Source organism: Myotis lucifugus, unplaced genomic scaffold (assembly GCF_000147115.1).
Source record: "Myotis lucifugus unplaced genomic scaffold, Myoluc2.0 scaffold_2, whole genome shotgun sequence".
NCBI classification, from domain to species: Eukaryota; Metazoa; Chordata; class Mammalia; order Chiroptera; family Vespertilionidae; genus Myotis; species Myotis lucifugus.
The window spans coordinates 8304358-8319651 of NW_005871050.1; the positions used below are offsets into that span (position 1 = coordinate 8304358).

General features: G+C 38.8%; 1 protein-coding gene across 2 annotated transcripts in view; it reads left to right on the forward strand.

Moving 5' to 3' along the window:
• ENOX2 (ecto-NOX disulfide-thiol exchanger 2) overlaps positions 1-15294 on the forward strand; it is a 292266-nt gene that overhangs the window by 122088 nt on the left and 154884 nt on the right. For both annotated transcript variants that reach the window (XM_023757943.1, XM_023757939.1), the window contains exon 3: positions 5273-5416. The gene's annotated coding sequence lies outside the window, so the exon portion shown is untranslated. The remainder of the gene's footprint in view (positions 1-5272; positions 5417-15294) is intronic.

The window sequence follows — 15294 nt, forward strand, 5'->3', positions numbered from 1 at the left end:
ATGGCCTACTTCAAAGATATAGAACGACTCTCCAAAATTCATCTGGAATAAAAAAGACCCCGAATAGCTGCGGCGATCCTGAGAAAGAACAAAGTAGGTGGGATCTCAATGCCAGATATCAAGCTGTATTACAAAGCCACTGTTCTCAAAACTGCTTGGTACTGGCACAAGAACAGACATATAGATAAGTGGAATAGAATAGAGAGTCCAGAAATTAGCCCAACCCAATATGCTCAATTAATATTTGACAAAGGAGGCATGAACATACAATGGAGCCAAGATAGTCTCTTCAATAAATGGTGTTGGGAAAATTGGACAGATATATGCAAGAAAATGAAACTAGACCACCAACTTAGACCATACACAAGAATAAACTCAAAATGGATAAAGGACTTAAATGTAGGACAGGAAACCATAAAAATTCTAGAAGAATCCAAAGGCCACAAAATCTCAGACATATGCCAAAGCAATTTCTTCACTGATACAGCTCCTAGGGCACTTGAAACTAAAGAGAAAATGAACAAATGGGACTACATCAAAATAAAAAGCTTTTGCACAGCAAAAGAAACCATCAACAAAACAACAAGGATATACCATCTTAAGTCTGTGGGCCACAGATGCAAATGAAACGTGGCAGGGACCCTCAGGGTCACATTTCTGTAATATAACCTGGGGCAGTCATGCAAGTGTTAGATTGCATCATGAAGGTTAGTCCTAATTTGACCTGATAGTAGAAGGCTCTGTAAAGTGAATTGTGACATTAACTATTACAGCAGCTGGGCACAAAGAGATCATTGATCTTTCACAAGAATCATGGAAATTCAGTGCTTTCCTCAAAGCCTAGGAATCATTTGCATCTGTATTGCAGATATCATTGCTTGTGAACTCCTTGACCTGCAGGTTGGAGGATTCACTGAGAACCACACTTCATTCTGAGATCTTAAATCCCCTGGTTCCATTGGATAAGAAATGTCATTATCTAAGTCCCCAGCCCCACCCTTCTTCAATATACATACAGTACTTTCTAAGGTGGCTTCAAATGTGTCATTAACTCAAATAATCTGTATTTTGACATGGCATGAAATAACTGGTCAACCTGGTTTTAGATGAAATTATATTACCACATGTACTTATTTAATTGTGAACGTAATAAGATACGGAAATCTATAACACTAATATTAATTGTCCATTTTTCTTTATTGTATCAATTTGTGCTTCTCTTTAGAAAACTACATTTTGTAGGCTTTGGAAATGAGGGCACAAGAGATGAGGAGAAATGAATGATCAAGGTTCAAAGTGTTATTAACTTTATCCTCAGGAATAAAAGCAAGGACTGTGAGAAATGTATAAGAATTTAGAAAATTTCTAACTTTGCTCTGTTAATTACTTGTGATTCCCTCATTTATTTTGCTTGCAGTAGAACCCTTAAAAAGTTAGACATTCATGTGCTCATTTTAGGGAGTACAAGTGAGTTAACAGTTAAACAAAATACATCCTAGGCAGTTTTTAGAAGATGGAAGGACCCCTCAAAATAGAGTAGGTGGTGGTTTTTTTCAAAGTTAAGGAAAGCAAGCTGAATTCCCAGGGGCATTGCAAGGAATCCCCAGGCTAAGAAGTGCCCCCTGGAATTAGACCTGTCAGGAATTCATAGATGATTCCTGTTTTGCATAGAAGAATGAACTAGGTAACCTCAAAAATTTCTTCCTAATCTAATATGTTTTCAGTTTCATCATGTATAGTAGAAGATGGTAGAAATAGCTACCATAAGAGATTTAAGGATCAGTTCTGTAGTTTGGTTGAGGAGTACAATATAATTGATAATATTCTAAGTTTAAATCACAATTGAAATTTTAGCAACAAGGATTCTTGAAATTAAAGTAGTGGTTTTCTTTTTAGAATTTAAATAGTTTTAATGGTGCAGTTTTACTTAAAATAACATTCAGCACTGATCACATATACATGACACAGAAAAGATCCTATTAGTACCTATTGATTTCCTGATTTATTGGTTTATTTAGTGCTGTCCTAAGGGAGGAATGAAACAATAAAATGAAAGTAGCTGGGAAGCATCAGTATCATATGATTTTGCTATTTCTCTAGCCCTTGTTCTCCAACTGCAAATCTTTGGAAACTGTATTGGGTCCTGGACAATATAAAATACGGATTTGTATGAAGTGAATCAGCTTACTGAGTGGAATGTCTCTTTCTCCTTGATATGAGATCTTTTCCTATAAGAAACACGTCTTGAGATGGTATGCTGAATCATCAAGATTTTCACAAATCTGTATCATACTAGTATGTGGGGTGGATGACACAGAAAGTACTTGATATCTCCATCTTACTCAGTGCCTAACAAAAGTTCTGTATGAGGAACAAAATACCTAAATCCATGAAGTGTCATCTGGGACTAAATAAAAAGCAAGAATGATTATAGTCAAGTATCTATAACTGAATACTATTAATTCATCAGGTTTTTTTCCTGGACTCCTTTAACCTTTAGAAAAAGGTACAAATGGCAATGAAAAGGTTTAATGAGGAAGGTAGAGTATATCCTTAGATCAGTATATACCAACTCAGACCAATCTCCTCATATTGTACAGCAATTCTATAAATTAAAAATGGAAATTCAAAATTACAATAGCAGTTAGTATTTATTGAGCATCTGCTATATGCCAGATTTGATGAAGATTGTTCTATATACATGATCTAATTTTATCTTTTTAACAGTCCTATGAGTAAGGTACTGCTATTAACCTCCTTTTACAGATCATGGCTCTGGCTCTGAATCTCTGTAAGATCCTTATTTGTCTACTTCATAAGATAGAGAAATGAATTAATATATTATTCTGTAAAATTAACATATGCAAAATTACAAAAAATTTCCTGATTAAGCATTATTAATCAGAACCTCCTAATTCCTGAGCATTCCTTTTGATCAAGATTTTACCATCCTGCAGCATAGTACTCAAGTGATGAAGATGCATTTGAAATCTAATTATTTCAAGTAATGTTGATATAATCAGCATCAGAACTTTTAAATTGTGGCATTAATTCTTGATTATCAGCCATCAAGTCTTTACTCTCACTACATGAGTTAACAGAATGAGTCACCTCTCCTGACAATATTGAGTATTAATTCCTTCATTCAACACTCACATGTGGCAGGCATGGTACTGGGCACCAGGGATACAGTTGTGTGTGTGTGTGTGTGTGTGTGTGTTTGTGTGGAGAGAAAAAATCTTTTTTTAAATTTACTTAGAATAAGATAATCATAACTTTAAGTATGTATATATATTATACAAAGTATTATATATGTATATAGTAGGTTTATCTTTATAACAACCCTATGCAATGTTATAAACCCCCTTTTATACATTATGAAAATTAAGACTAAGGGAAATTACAAGAATTGCCAAAAGCTACTCTACTAGTAAAGGACAGAGCCAGTATTTGAACCCTGATATATCAGGTTTTGAAGCACATACTGTTTCTACTATACTATTCAGTCTTCCATGGAACTTGTTTCTGTCAGCATGATACTCCAGAAAGAAATACTGAGAAACGTTTGGAGTAGTACACTTATCATATTTGACTCTGGAACTACTTGGGTGAAAGAAACATCTTTATTTGTAAATTATATAAATGTCTAGTGTTCTTTGAAAATAGTTATGATCTGAATGTTTTGTAATACAAAGTTATTGGTGTTTGTTTCTTTATTTCTAGTCATGGTAGAGATTTTATAGGATATAGATGTGATGCAGTGAATAGTTGACTTAAGATGCAAACACAAATTTTCATTATTTCACTTAGTTACTCAGGTGATATTAAGGAAGAGTATTTGACAAGTCCCAGAAGACATTTAACGGAGGTGGTCAAGTAGTCTGATTGCTGAGGAAATAGTACTTGTTATGTGGGCTGAAACATTAGAATAGGGATACTTTTTATTAAATACTATAATGTAAAGTCATTTTGTTAGAACCTTAGCATTCATTTTACTGAAACTTGATTGACCTTTACCTGACTGGATCCCAAGACTGTATGGATATTTCACAACATTGCCTCAAGAATTATTATACAGCTCTGGGTTATAGAAAAATTGATGGTTAAAGAATGAGCTATGGCAGGCCAACCTAATTCCTCTGATAGGATTAGAGAACCAGTGAATAAAAGGCTCAGGAGAGATCCCCTAACATCGGGCTTTAGCAAAGCTTTTGATTCCACATTTCAGGGAGTTTTAAATTGAAGCACTTGAGCATTCAGGCAGAAGAGTAACAAACTATCTCTGCTCATCCCTGGCTGAATCATGTAAGACTTAGAGAATAGAAAATGCCTTTTGCCATTTTATGTGATATAACAGCTACTAGTAAAGTGACCATGCTTCTGACATCATTTGAAGAGGATGTGATTAACAATCCCCAAACCTGAGTCATAACTCCGCAACACTTCATCTACTAAATAATTCCTCTTTGCAAGGTTTATGTCTTTGTTCCATTTTCTCACTTGCTATGTAATTATGGTTTTCTTTTTTGGAAACCTCTATATCATCATTGTAAGAGGCTTTGACACCAGGATAGTCTAATGAGTGTATCTGCATCAATTCAGCAGCCCTTGTGATGAAAACATGGGAAAATGTCAAGCGATAATCTAAGATATATGTAGCTAAGCTTTGTCAAAGAAAAAGTGAGTCCAACTATAGCCACATTTGAAGAGGATCCTAAAAGTTTAAGGGAGAAGGTAGAAGATAATTGATAGCTTGTGACCAAACATGTTAATTTCCAAGAAACAGGAGGGATCTTACAAATGACAGAGCCACAGTCTTATAAGAACCTTTTTGTTGTTGTTGATTTTTTTGTTAATCCTCACCCAAGGATATTTTTCCATTGATTTTTAGGGAGATTGGAAGAGAAAGGGAAAGACAGAGAGAAACATCTGTGTGAGAGAAACACATTGATTGGTTGCCTCATTCAAGCGCCCTGACCAGGGTTTGGCCTGGCTGGGGAGGAGCCTGCAACCAATGAATCGAACCGAGGACCCTTTGGTCTGCAGGCTGACTATCCACTAAGTCAAATGGGCTAGAGCTAAGAACCTTTATTTTAATTTTACTTGTCAATAAGACCTATAAAAATTACAGAGGGCATTTAGTTCCAGGAATTCACTGGTTACTCCTAGACTTTTAAGATATAGAGTTTTCTTCTAGTGACTTATATACTAAAATCTGGAGACATCCCAGTCCTTAATAGAGTCTGGAATTTGGCTTCTTTTTCTTCTTTAGGATTGAACCAGCTGCCCTTTGACCCTGCCAACAACAACGAACCCCTGCAGTTTGCTAGTGCCAGTGGCCCTCTGGTCACAGAAGGCCTCATTGAGAATGGAGGGGAGTCAAGCAAGAAAAGAAAGAGAACAAATGCTCCTTCAGGTAAGCTAGGCAATAATACACTCTCTTAAGCCAGTGCTATTGATTCAACATTTTCCTAGAGCCTAGTATGTGGCAGGCCTTGTACTAGAATTTGTAGGAACTACAGAAATGAGAAAGAGTCCCCTGCCTTTAAGGAACTCATGGTGAGATGGGGGAAGCAGGAACACATACATAAATAACTCTAATAAAAAATCATCGGTGTGAGATAAATGTGTAAAAACGGGGGGGGGGGGGACTATTGGCCTCGTGCAGAACTGACATTTGTAGCTGGCCCTTGAATGAGTTCGCTTGAGACAGGAAGAGATAAGTAAAGAACATTGATTTAGGTAGAAGGAATTGTATGAGTAAATGGCTTCACTGTACATTTTCTTTATATGTACATGTGGCAGGCTACCCTCACTTTTACTTCTAATGAAGACATTTGCCTCTCTCCACCCTCCCTCTCTTTCCCCCAGTACACACTATGCCTGCATGTGTTTTATGCCCTCATTGCTCTCTTAGAACAGCTCATGAACAGATTTTTCTAAAACCTCTATAATAGCCTCCCCTGCAATCCTTCCTCTCCTTCAGGCTCCACTGGCCTATTTTCATGTTAAATTCTCCAAAATGAACGGGGAAATAATAAGAGAACCAGATCTTAACTGATGAGTTGATATTTTAAAATTTCATCTTTGCTGCTTGACTATTCATTTGAAAATAGTATCCTTATTATATAGAGACTGATCTGAGAATTTGGGATGGGCTCATTTATGGTATTTCTGTTTTTGTTTTGTTCTGTATTTTTTACCATTAATTTTTTTAATCCTCACCCAACGATATGTTTTTGTTGATTTTAAAGAGAAATATCAACATGAGAGAGAAACATTGATTGGTTGCCTCCTTTTCTTGCCCCAACCAGGGATCGAACCCGCAACCTAAGTATGTGCCCTGACCGGGAATCTAAACCATGCAGTCATTTGGTACATGGGTCAAGGCTCCAACCAACTGAGCCACCCAGCCAGGACTTTTTACTATTATTTTTACATTCAACTTACAACATGAAACATGTTTACAAACATGTAATATCAAATCTGACTCTTAAATCATAGGTCTTTCTACTTATAAATCAAGATTTTTAAAAAATTTATTTTGATTGATTTCTGAGAGACAGGAAGGGAAAGGGAGAGAGAGAGAGAGAAACATCGATGTGAGAGGAAACCATCAATAGGCTGTCTCCTGCATGCCCCCTACCAGTGATTGAGCCCAAAAACCCAAGCATGTGCCCTGACCAGGAATCAAACCTTTACCACACTGTTGTCTGTGTCCATGGGTTATGCATATCCTAATATATAAAAAACCCTGGGTCGTAATTACCAGTAACGACCAAGGCTTGACCAACTGGAAGTCAGTCCACAGCAACCCAGTGCTGACTGCTTCCGTTTCAGGCACAGTGCCCCAGCCCTGACTGCTGAGGGGGCTGCGGAACAGGGCCAGAGGGAGGCCTGAAGAGAAAAACAGGGACTGATCCGTTGCCTCTGTGGCAGCTTTAGATCAGCACTTGCCTCTCTCTCACCAGTCTGGCCAGCAGCTGTACCTCCATTTCTCTCCAGGCCTCCACTGGGGCTGCTGATCAGCCCCGCCTTTCTGATCAGGCCCCATTGATAGGGCCAGAGATGCTGACTGGCATAGAAACCAACCAATCAGAACCAAATCTGGGTGAAGTGGGAGGAGCCAATGGCTGCCTAGGAGGTGGAGCCTTTGACGCTGACTGGCATAGAAACTGACCGATCAGAACCAAATCTGGGTCGACTGAGGAGCCAACGGCTGCCTAGGAGGTGGAGCCTTTGATGCTGACTGACTTAGAAACTGACCAATCAGAACCAAATTTTCCGGCAGAGGAGGGCAGTTGGGGGTGAGATCAGGCCTGCAGGGGAGGGCAGTTGGGGGCAAGATCAGGTCAGCAGGGGAGGGCAGTTGGGGGCAACCAGGCCTGCAGGGGAGGGCAGTTGGGGGCGAGATCAGGCTGGCAGGGGAGGGCAGTTAAGGGCGATCAGGCAGGCAGGCAGAGGCAGTTAGGGGCGATCAGACAAGCAGGCAGAAGGGTTAGGGACAATCAGGCAGGCAGGCAGGCAGAGGCATTTAGGGGCGATCAGGCAGGCAGGCAGGTGAGCGGTTAGGAGCCAGCAGTCCCAGATTGCGAGAGGGACATCCTGTGGGATCAGGCCTAAACTGGCGGTCGGACATCCCCCAAGGGGTCCCCGATTGGAGAGGGTGCAGGCTGGGCTGAGGGAATCCCCCCTCCATGCACGAATTTAGTGCACCAGGCCACTAGTATGCATATAAGTTCTTTCGTTAATTTCTTCCTGTTCCTCAAAACCTCTTCCCCTCTGAGTTCTGTCAGTCTTTCCATGCATCCATGCCTCTGGACCTATTTTGTTCATCAGTTTAATTTGTTCATTAGATTCCACATATAAGTGAGATCATGTAATATTTGTCTTTCTCTGACTGGGTTATTTCACTTAGCATAATACTCTCCAGGTCCCTCCATGCTTTCACAAAGGGTAAATTTTCCTTCTTTTTGACAGCTGTGTAGTATTCCATTGTGTAAATGTACCACAGCTTTTTTGTCCATTCGTCTACTGATGGGCACTTGGGCTGTTTCCATATCTTGGCTATTGTAAATAATGCTGCTAAGAACATAGAAGTGCATATATTCTTTCTGATTGGTGTTTCAGGATTCTTAGGATATATTCCTAGAAGTGGGATCACTGGGTCAAATGGTAGTTCCATCATTAATTTTTTGAGGAAACTATACTCGTTTCCATAGTGGCTGGACCTGTTTGCATTCCTGACAACAGTGCATGAGGTTTCCCTTTTCTCCACATCCTCGCCAGAACTTGTTGTTTGTTGATTTATTGATGGCAGCCATTCTGGCAGGATGTAGTTTTAATTTGAATCTCTGATTATTAGTGACATTGAGCATTCTTTCATATGTCTATTGGCTATCTGTATGTCCTCTTTGGAGAAGTGTCTATTTAAGTCCTTTGCCCATTTTTTGATTGGATTGTTCATCTTCCTTTTGTTGAGTTGTATGAGTCCTTTATATATTTTGGAAATTAACCCCTTATCAGGACTATCATTGGTGAATATGTTCTCCCATATAGTGGATTTCCTTTTCATTTTATTGGTGGTTTCTTTTGCTGTGCAGAAGCTTTTTTTTAGTTTGACATAGTCCCATTTATTTATTTCTGCCTTTTTTTCTCTTGCCCTAGGAGATGTATCAGCAAAAATTATACTATGTGAGATGTCTGATATTTTGCTGCCCCCCCTTTCTTCTAGGATTTTCATGGTTTCACGACTTACATTTAAGTTTTTTATCCATTTTAAGCTATTCTTGTGTACGGTATAAGTTAGTGGTCTAGTTTCATTTTTTTAAACATGTACTTGTCCAATTTTCCCAGCACCATTTTAAAAGAGGCTATCTTTACTGCACTGTATGCTATTTTCTCCTTTGTCAAATATTAATGGACCATAATGGCATCGGTCGATTTCTGGGGTCTCTATTCTGTTCCATTGATCTATATACCTGTTCTTGTGCCAGTACCAAGGTATAAATCAAAATGTTTGTTAAATACAAATTTGGAAAACAAAAATACAGTAAAATATTAGCTAGCTGGACACCTCAAGAAAAGAATGTTTCTTAGAGAGCTGTATTTTCTGGATCACTGGAAAGTCATAGTGTATAGCCAAAAAACTGGTCTGAGTTCTAATCCTAGGTCTATCTCTGTGGCTTTGGTTTGGTTCCTTAACCTCTGTGAGATTCATTTTCGTCAACTCTAAAGTAGAAATGATACTCAAATCTACTTTTTTATTTTAAAAAATTCTATGAGTCAGTTTCTATTTTGTTTGTTAGTTTATTTGGTTCATTAGATTCCATATATGAATGTAATTATATGGTACTTGTCTTTCTCTTCACTGGCTTATTTCACTTAGCATAATGCTCTCAGAGGGGAGGGTGTTACTGTGCTTTGTGAAAAAGGTGGAGGGATTAAGAAGAAAAGAAAAAAACACCTCATACTCAGACAACAGTATGGTGATTACCAGAGGGAAAGGGGGTGGGTGGAAGTAGAAGAGTATATAGGGGCAATAAATGGTGATGGAAGGAGACTTGATTTGGGTTGTAAACACACAATACAGTATTACAAATGATGTATTATAGAATTGTTAACCTGAAACCTATTTAATTTTATTAACCAATGTTACCCCCAAAATTTAATTTTTAAAAAGTGAAAATAAAAATAAAAGTTACCTCTTAGCATTGTTAGTTGAATTTAATGAAATTACACAGGAAAAGAGCTTGATATCTGCACATATTAATCACTGCATAAATGTTGCTTTTATTTTGTTATTATTATATGATAACTAGAGGCCCAGCGTGCGATTGAAATCGCACGAGGAGGCGCCCCACCTCCTGCCGTGAGAGGAGGCACCCCATCGGGGGCCGGACCTGCGCCTGACCTGCATAGTGCTGGCAGGCCTTAGCGTTGTGTCCGCTGGGGTGGGGGCAGGCGCTCTTGTGTGTTGTGTCTCTGCTCCGGCCCTCACACAGCCCCAGCCTCTCCATGGCTGCTGGGGTGGGGGCTGCACGCAGTTCCCTCCTGCCATCTGCACATGCAGCTCCTCCTGAGCGGTGGTGACACTCGGCTAATTAGCATATTCCCTGTTTTTATATATACTAGAGGCCCATTGCACGAAGAGATAGTGCAATAGGCCTTCCCTTCCCCTGGCTGCTGGCACCGGTTTTCCTCCGGCACCCAGGACCCAGGCCTTCGCTCCAGCCAGAGCCTTCAGTCTTCGCTGCTCCTGCTCCGCCGCTTCGCGCCTACGTATGCAAATTAACCGCCATCTTTGTTGGGTTAATTTGCATACTCTCTTGATTGGCTGGTGAGCATAGCTGAGGGATGGTCAATTTACATGTTTGTCTATTATTAGTTAAGATATAGATATTATGAACTTGATCTTTTTAAACATCAGCACATTTAACATTTCCAGGTGAACCATTATGGTTACAAATCATATGTACGTGTGTATAAACGTATCTGCCATTTAAAAATAAATGTATTTTTCAATTACAGTTGACATATATTATTATATTAATTTCAGGTATACAACATAGTGATTAGACATTTATATACCTTAGTAAGTGATTACCCCACTATAAACTTATATGCCTTTTTAAAGCATATATTTAACATAATCTAAACTTTGCTTGTACATTTCGAGGCATAATTTTAGTCATTAGCTATTGTACTGTACTGTAATACTCTATTATAGTTTTCAGGGTTTTGTAAGGAATATGGTCTTGTAACTCTACACTAAATTGTCCTAGACTCGTGTTTTTAAATTTATTTACAGGCACATTTTACACATGTCCTGTCTCCTTTCTGCAGTCTGCAGTCACTTCTAGTTTCTCTCAGTGTCCTTTCAAGTAGCAGCCTGTTTTCTCCTTATCAGTTAGGAACTTAAAAAAAAAACAACAAAAAACAACCCACCATCTCTCCAAGTTGGTGTGACAGATTAATATGTTAACAGTTAAATCAGCTGTAAGAGAACTTGCTATGGAGAGAGTTACAGAATTTAAGACATCTGTGTTGGTTGCTCTAAGGCAGTGGTTCTCAACCTTGGCTGCACATTAGAATCACCTGGGAATCGTTTTAAAATCCTGATTTCTGGGCCTCATCCTCCGGAAATTCTGTTTCTTTGTTATGGGTTGGGGCCACAACATTAGTAACAAAGAAACAGAATTTCCGGAGGATGAGGCCCAGAAATCAGGATTTTAAAAAGATTCCCAAATGAGAAATACAGCTCTGTGTTTTCAAGAAATTGTTGGAGAAGTGAGCATCCACACTTTACAGTGCCTGTGGCCCAAGAATTTAATTTTTTAAAAAAACTGTTGATGTGTTCTTTTGTATGAAGTACTTTTAACATTTATATTCATTACTAGAGGGTAGACTTTATATTTTGTGAGTGAACTTTGCATTTTCATTTTCTTCCACCTTAACTAACCACTAATGTTAGAATTCATTTCCAGGTATTAGTTGGCATGTACGTTAAAATGATATGACTGGCCTAACCAACTAGTCATGGAGGAGCACTCTTGATTTGTTATTTACCCCAAATATTCTGAGTGGTAGAGATATGCATCTAATGACATAGAAGGTACTCGGCCATTTACTTACCCGGAGCACCTTGTGGAGATGCTTCCCTGCCTTCCTTTCTATTTGATCACAACACCCAAGACCAGTTTTGCTGCTACAATACAATACCGTTAATTCATCTGCACATTCATCTGTTTACCAAATGAAAAATAATTATCTAATGAGATATATGCTTATACTTAAGTAGCTTTCTTTTAAAAACAGGCTTTTAGGGGTAAATTTTAGAAATTTCTACATTCTTATACCACGTCATTTTTTAAACCACTGGGCAGGGAGAACTTGTTACAGCCACTTTTTGTAGTGTTTTCCACTAGTACTGGTTACTGCTATGGAAAAAGTCAGAGTATCCATGAGCTCCAGTTTTCATATTGCAACTAAGATTATTATCAACACAATGAGAGTCAATAAACTATTTTTACTCCACTAAGAAGTAACTTTTTAAAGAAAATTAGTAGTTGATCTGTTCAGAAACTGACCTTTTGTATTTTTATACTGCACTTTAATACATTTCTGTAACTAAAGGTGTAGAAGATCTGCCTCGGGAGTGGAAATGGGGTCCTTTGGTGGGTAGGTGGGTGCCAAACCCAGATTTGGCTTTCCTTTAATTCTTTTTTGAATGGTTTTCTGAAGTCAGGGAAATCGCAGTAGTCGTTTTTTTTTATGTGTGTGTGGACTGTGTTGCCCATTTTTAGCCATCGTCATTTCCTTCGTTATGTGTAATACAAATTTCTCCATGTATCATGTAAGAATGAAAAAACACTTCAAAACTACATCATGGGCCATTTGCAGGTGCTGCCAATCAAAGCCGCTCCCGGTGAGTTCTCTGTGCTCTGTGGCCTTGGCCCTTCCGTTCCCTCCTGGAATGTCTTCATCCTCCACTGTGGCACTCACACTCTGCACTCCCAGGGTGCTGATGCTCCAAGGCCTGCTTTTATTCAACATTTCTACTAAAGTTGAAAAAGAAAGTTACAGATGAAAAGAGACCTGGAGGGAGCAGGTGCTGGTTCACTATTTTCATTTTACTATAACAGGAGGGGTTAAAATAGAGAAAATGCTTAATCTGAGAATGAGGAGGGTTTTTTGGTTTTGGTCAAAAAATAACATGAGGCCAAAATATGTTAGTTACAAAAGTGTACTACAGAAAATAATCGGTGTTTTTGCTAACTTGGCCCCTCACTGTTAACTATTGTGAATGGTCAAAAGCTTTAGGTTTAGGCATATTTTGCAAAGTTTTCAACAAGAAAAAGTGTTCCATGACTTGAGAGTACCATCAAAGCCAATTACTTGGGTTATTTTGGTACTTATTAACTGCTAATAAAAGCTGTTTAAAGGGAGGCAGGGGGACATTTGCAAGTTATCTGTGTAAGCCTTGTGTGTGTTTGAGTAAAACTATTTGGGGCTGACTGCACCTAGTAATGGTTATGCAAGATGGGTGGACCTACACATTTATACTTTTAAATCCTTTTTTCCCCCGTTGTTCAAACTGAAATAGTTTTGCTACTAGATAACTGTTCTTTTACTAAGCTACACTCTTTACCTATAGAATTGTTATTTTGAAAAAAATTTACACAGCCATTTTGTATCCATTGAAACGAACCTTTCATCAATAAAGCACTATTGTTTAGAGATTTAAAAAAAAGATTCCCAAGTGATTCTAATGTGCAGCCAAGGTTGAGAACCACTGAGCTAGAGAGTAATACCTCCTGAACTGTATTTAACTCATGAGGGTGAGGAAAGAGGATATGCATTAATCTGAACTGTGAATGAACTTTAAGCAATTGCAGTTTTATTTCTAATGATCATATTCAGTGAGACCAAAGTATCTGTTGTTGATATAGGATTTTAGCAGTAGGTCATGCTAATCTATAATAAACAGAATCAATTTACATTCAAATAATGAATAGGCTGAAGTTCTTAAAAAACAGTGTGTTCTTTAAAATAGGCGAAATGGGCTCCTGGCAGGCAAAATTAGCTCCCTAAAAATCTTTTTCACACTATTTGTTTACTGAACCCTTTCTTTGTAAGTACAAAGGTAACTAGCCCAGGTTAAATTACCACAAATTTCAAATTACTGTAGCCCAAATTAATGAGATTTTAATATACAGGGAGTCTCTTATAATTGTTCAGTTAGCAATCTTATGGAATTATAAATGTGCAGATTGCTTTATAATAGTATTTTCTTCCTATGTAGTGCTAGATAAAAGGAAGAGGGAAGATAGTTTGTAAAGTAGAAACTCCTTTTTCCTTTGTCACCATTCACTGCATCTTGGCAAGGAGAAAAGCTAGGGATGGAAGTTCTTACAGGAGCTATCAGCCATTTCAGTTCTAAGCTGAGATACACATGGAGCCATTACATCCCTCATCCCTGTGACCCAATGGACTCAAAGTCCTTTCTCTCTCTCCCTCTACTTCTCCCTCTCCCTCCTCCATCCCCTCCCCCACTTGTTCTCCCTGTCTCTCTCCCTTTCTGTCAACACTGCAAATTAGGGAGGAGTCTTTGCCTGCAGCTCCAGTCATTCACTACACATTTTTTTCTTCCTTTCCCATCCCTCCTATCTCACAGTTTTCTGCAAACTGCCTTTCTTCTTTTATACTAAAAGTAATTTCTTAAAGGTCGCTAAGTGACCTCCAAATTGTCAAAGTAAGTGGCGTTTTGGCAGGTCTCAACCACCTTGACCTGTCTACTAAATTTGATGCTATTAATCTCTCCTTTGAATTCTCTCTACTTCTGCCTTCCTTGGCAATACACTTTGCAGAATCATCTTTCTTTTGTCTCCTTTAAGCATTCTTTCTCCTTTTCTTCCTTCCTCCACTTTAATTGTATTATTATCCATACTTATAGGTGAAGAAATAAGGGTTAAATAATACCCAAAGATGAACACCTAGCAAGTACTTTGGTCAGGCCTCCAACTCCAAAGCCTAACTATTATGCAATAATTACTATGTCTGTAGATATTAGGAATCTGGATCCAGTACTAGAATCTAAATTAAACATTGGTGTCACAATAGGGACATTTGTTTGTGTGAGAATAAAGTGAGCAGAGCTTGGATTTGATCATTTCTAAGATCCCTCAAAACTCTGAGATGCCATGGTTCTTTCAATTCAGCTTTTTTCCCCTGCTCATCCCCTAAACAAGTCTTCCATTTCAGCCAAGGTTATCTGCTACTTTCTTCAAATAGGCACTGTGCCTGCCAACTACAGTATCTGTTCATGCCATTTCCTTTTCATAGCATGCCCTTCCTCTTCTTTCACCTATTAAAATCCTGTCCAACTGACAGCACCTAGTACACGTCCTACCATCTCCAGGAAGTCATCTTTTTTAAAATATATTTTTATTGATTTCAGAGAGGAAGAGAGAGAGAAAAACATCAATGATAAGAATCATTGATTGGCTGCTTCCTGCACGCCCCCTACTGGGGATCAAGTCTGCAATCCGGGCATATATCAAACCCCGACCACCTGGTTCATAGGTTGGTCAGCACTCAACCACTGATATTGGCTGGGCAGGAAGCCTTCTTGATCATCCTAGGTCAGTGGTCGGCAAATCGTGGCTCGCGAGCCACATGCGGCTCTTTGGCCCCTTGAGTGTGGCTCTTCCACAAAATACCACCTGAGGGCACGCACGTACAGTGCAATTGAAACTTCGTGGCCCATGCGCAGAAGTCGGTTTTCGGCCTGGG